Raw genomic sequence first — 4,715 nt, forward strand, 5'->3', positions numbered from 1 at the left:
ACAAGTTGTTATTGGTAATGGTCAGGAGAATTCTGAACAAAGGAGATTAGATTCAGGAATCTCAATCTAAAAAGAAATGAGATGGGATGTAGAAATAGGTTAAAAGTGTAGATTATTGGATCTACTTTTAAACCAAAAATGTAACTACTACTTTTAAATATTTTACATTTAGTTTGAATTTTTTGTTTATTGATTTGTATATATATTTGAGTTTATTTTTGTTATACTATATGTATGTTTCTATTCTTAAGATATTTTTCTAGCTTCTATTGCCACTCCCACAGAATGTTCCTACAAAATGCAAGTCAGAAGGACATCATAGAGCAGCTGCAAACCACGCAGGTCATCCAGGACATTCTGTCAAACTTCCAACTTCGTGCATCCCTGACAATAAGTACATGGTCTATCTCCAGGAAGATAGCTACAACTACCTTATCCGCTATGTCCAAAGCGATAACAACACTGCAAGGTGCTTGCTGTGCACACTCACCTGGACATGCAGCCTGCCAAGATGACAGGCTACGAGCTGTATGCCAGTGGTGGCTCCTCCCGCGGTGAGAGCAGCAGCCTGGAACCACCTGATGTGCCAACCCTACTCTGCAGAATGAGGCTGCCCTGGAAGTCTTGCAGGAAAGTATCAAGCGAGTCAAGGATGGACCTCCTTCCCTCACCACCATCTGCTTCTACGTCTTCTATAACACAGAGCAGCTGCTGAATACTGCAGCGATCTCCTCTGATAGCAAACTTCTGGTTGCTGGATTTGACAATTCCTGCATAAAGCTCTGGAGCTTGTGGTCCAAAAAGCTGAAATTAGAGCCCAACCTTGTGGACACATCTCATATCCGGCTAGCCTGTGACACTTTGGAGGAGGGGGAGAATGAGGAAGACAATACAGGCACAGAGATGAAGACCCTGTGAGGACACTGTGGCTCAGTTTACAGCACACCGTTCCTTGCAGACAACTTGGGGTTGCTCTCTTGTTCTGAAGATATGTCCGTCAGGTACTGGTACCTGGTGAGCTTCACCAACACTGTGCTCTATCAGAAACATGCCTACCCTGTGTGGGACGTGGACATCAGCCCCTACAACCTGTATTTGGCAGTGGGTCCCATGACCTTACCGCCAGGCTGTGATCATTTGATCGGATGTACCCGCTGAGGATATATGCAGGACACCTGACTGACGTGGACTGTGTCAAATTCCACCCCAACTCAAACTACTACAGGTTCCACTGACAAAACTGTCCGGCTGTGAAGTGGACCCGGGGAACTCAGTGCGGCTCTTCACAGGGCCCCGAGGTCCCATGCTCTCCCTTTCTTTCTCTCCCAACGGTAAGTACTTGGCATCCACTGGTGAGGACCAGCGGTTAAAGCTGTGGGACTTGACCTCTGGGACACTTTTTAAAGAACTGAGAGGCCACACAGACAATATCACCAGACTGGCCTTTAGCACAGACAGTTGCTCCTGTGGCTTCTCGAGGGAAACGGGGACAGGAGCTAGGAAAGGAAGGATGATCTCACAGTCTTCATTTCCATAATGATAGAACCAAGACTTATTATTATTATTATTTATTAATTAATTATCGAGAAGAGGAAACCTAGCACTGGCAGAGGTGTCTCTGCTTGTATCTGCAGGTTTAACTCCTGGCACTGGCTGTGATACTTGGAATTTTGAGATTCAGGTAACTCAGACTTTGGTAGCCTGGTGTATCAGGAAAAGAGGGCACCATATAATGTGCTTCTGCAAGCAGGCAGACAGCTGAGCTGAACATGGGCTCCTGCACTGAAGGGAAGGAAGACTCTTTTATTGCCTGCACTTCTGTCAGGACTTCTCTACCCTGGAGAGAAATGCTGTAGTGGGCAGAGTGTGGACCTCAGCACTTGGGTTGGTTGTCCAAGGTTCCATCCTTAGCACCATGAACAAAATTATGATAAAGAGTAATTTTGAATAGGTCACAGGATAGACTTCAGAGTACTGATGACTGTTTCTTCTGGGATGTGACTTTCTGATGTCTTTCTCCCTCTGATCTGCTTCCACCCTCACTGCAGTTCCAGTGCAGTGAGCAGGAGCAAATCATGAGTGCACACTCACAAGTATTAAACATGCTCTAAGGACAGAGGACGTTCTGATGGTGTGGACAGGATTAAATATTTCTGTTTTCTGGAAAGAATTATTTTGTATTATGTTTTCTATTAAAATGTATTTGGTTTCAAAAATATTTTTCTATATTAATACAAATTTAAGGTTATTTTTCTTAGAAAAGACTGTATGTATGTTTCTACTGTTGTTCATGGAATTGTACTTACATAGCTCATTTAACAATGTAAATTTCTAGTTCTTAAAAGTTATTACCACAAGCTAGATAGGATAATATAAAAATGCATTTTAATTGTTAGTCTGCTATTACAACAAATTTGTAGTCATGTTAGGTGTGATATCAAGGTCAAGCAAGATATATTTTAGATAGACAAGCAGTCTTCAAACAGTTCAGAGATCCACAGAATATGGCATTTAAGATGTTTTAATAATATATGGTTGTTTTGTTTTGTTTTTAAGACAATGAAACGTCTCTTTTGGCAGCATCAATCTACTTCAGAGAAGATGATTAGCAACAATGAAACTCCACATGGTGTTTACTTTTTTGTGGCAAAGCTAGCCGCTGGGCAAGATACTGCCCTTTGCTCAACTGCTGACAGTATACTGTCCAAATGAACAAGCAGGAACAAAAGAAAATGACAGCTGTACTTTGCCAAGATGAGGTGGGGCAGTCCTTCAAAAATCCTGCTTTACAGAGAAGTCTGTCAGATATGCTAGACCCGTAGGCAAGAGTTGGAAGCACCAAGGTTGCAGAGAAACCTTGGAGGACTGTCCAGGCAGCCAGCTGTTTCTGTCATTTCTTAGTTTTGGAAGTTCTTTGCTCTTCCCTTCCTGTTTACTCAGGTAATTTTATACCCTTCTCAGGTCTCTCATGGAGTTGAAGCCTACACAGTTATTCTTAGAGTTTTCATTGTTACCAACCTCATAAAAAATTCTCACAAAAGATGTGTAAAACGTGTGAGGTTCAGAGACATAACATGATAGTTTTTGGATTGGTAATATAAGTTAGGATAGAAAGTATATTAGGTGTAACACTTTGGCCTCACCAAGATAGGGTAGATAATGGAGTATTTTCTCTAAATTTGTCAAATGCTAATGGACTAGACATTGTTACTATAATTACTGCCTGTATATATTTATTTATTGTTATTGTACTAACTGCATATAGTTTTTCTATGTTACTTAAAACCTTTGTTATTTAGACAAAAAGGATTAAATATTATGTGATGTCTTGTTTCTGTTCTGACAAATAAAACTTGCTTGGAGTCAGAGGTTAGAGCTAGCCACTAGTTAACCATAGGGGTGTGGATGTCTGTACTGAAAGGAAATGGGAAGTGAACAGGTTGGGCAGAGACAGGATCTCCGTCTTTTTGTTTGAAGGAATGGAAGAGGTAGGAAGTCACTGACAGTGCTACTTTGCTTCTCTGATCTTTCAGACCTGTGGTTTTTATTTATAAGATTAATTAGGTTTGTGCTTTAATTAAGTATCTACTACCTGTTAGTAGATATAGAAGGCTGAGGTTGAAGCTAGGAACAAGGTAAAACTCCCACTAGTACTGTGCACAAAAAAACAGGTCTAATACAGAATGGCATCCATGGTTCCATGGCCCAAGTACACAGGATGCCTTTGGGTTGAGCCACAAGGTTGCTGTGGCACGGGGGATGAAAGAAGTGGGAAAGAGTTGATCTACAGAGTGATGTTTCTTGAAGGGGGTGTAAACTGATATTCCCAGAACCAAGAGGAAACAAGCCAGTCTGGATTTGTGTAGGTACAGAAAAAGAGATTGGAATTGTAGGCAAGTTAAGGAGTGGGATGGGACCTTTATATTAGACCCACTGCTTAGATGGCATTAATCTGCTCAGGTAGCTTACTAGATGTGGGTGACAGGATGACCAATGAGAGAAGGAAGAATAGGGCAGCTATGCACCAGCTTCATATTCTCCTGAGACATAAACAAGGACACAGTGGGAAGGTTTGCAGTCTTTGGAAGGCTGAGAGTAGAGCATCTATGTAAGGACACTGTTTCTCTCACATCAAGGAGCACTGTGACCTTTGAGGATATGGCCATGGACTTCTCCTGAGAAGAATGGAAGCTTCTGGATGAGCGCAGAGACTCCTACACCATGATGTGATGCTGGATAACTTTGCCTCACAGCCAGACTGAGTCAGTTACTTCCCTTTCCTCCACTTCCCAGCATTTCCCAGGAGCGACTCTGCTTCTCATGGTCATCTATAGATCCTACTTCCTTCTTGTTTGTCTTGCATAGGTGCTGTGGTGGGGAAATGGGCCGAGTATTTGCTTATCTCATTTGACTCCTTTGCCTAGGACACAGGAACCTGCCAGGAAATGATACAGGATAGGAGTCTTCCAAAGTACCAGAGATGCACCCGGCAGTCCTTCCTTCATCCTGGCAGAACCACTGACGGAAACTGTTCCTCCTGCCCGCATCTGCCACTCCCCACCTGCTGACATTTTTGTCTTACCTGATTTCAGACCAATGTGCTCCCCCTCATTTCTCTCTCTCCAGTACATGCTAGGCAAGTGTTCTACTACTGAGCTGCATCCCCAGCCCCTAAAGATGCCTTCTCATTGCTGGTTTCCTGTCTAATGCTCTCT

The 4,715-nt window shown here is 42.7% G+C and overlaps 1 pseudogene; it reads left to right on the plus strand.

Moving 5' to 3' along the window:
• The first annotated feature begins 285 nt into the window (after nucleotides 1–285).
• Nucleotides 286–1,537, plus strand: LOC130869097 (TAF5-like RNA polymerase II p300/CBP-associated factor-associated factor 65 kDa subunit 5L; annotated as a pseudogene).
• The last annotated feature ends 3,178 nt before the right edge of the window (nucleotides 1,538–4,715 follow it).

This window comes from Chionomys nivalis, chromosome 2, assembly GCF_950005125.1.
Source record: "Chionomys nivalis chromosome 2, mChiNiv1.1, whole genome shotgun sequence".
NCBI classification, from domain to species: domain Eukaryota; kingdom Metazoa; phylum Chordata; class Mammalia; order Rodentia; family Cricetidae; genus Chionomys; species Chionomys nivalis.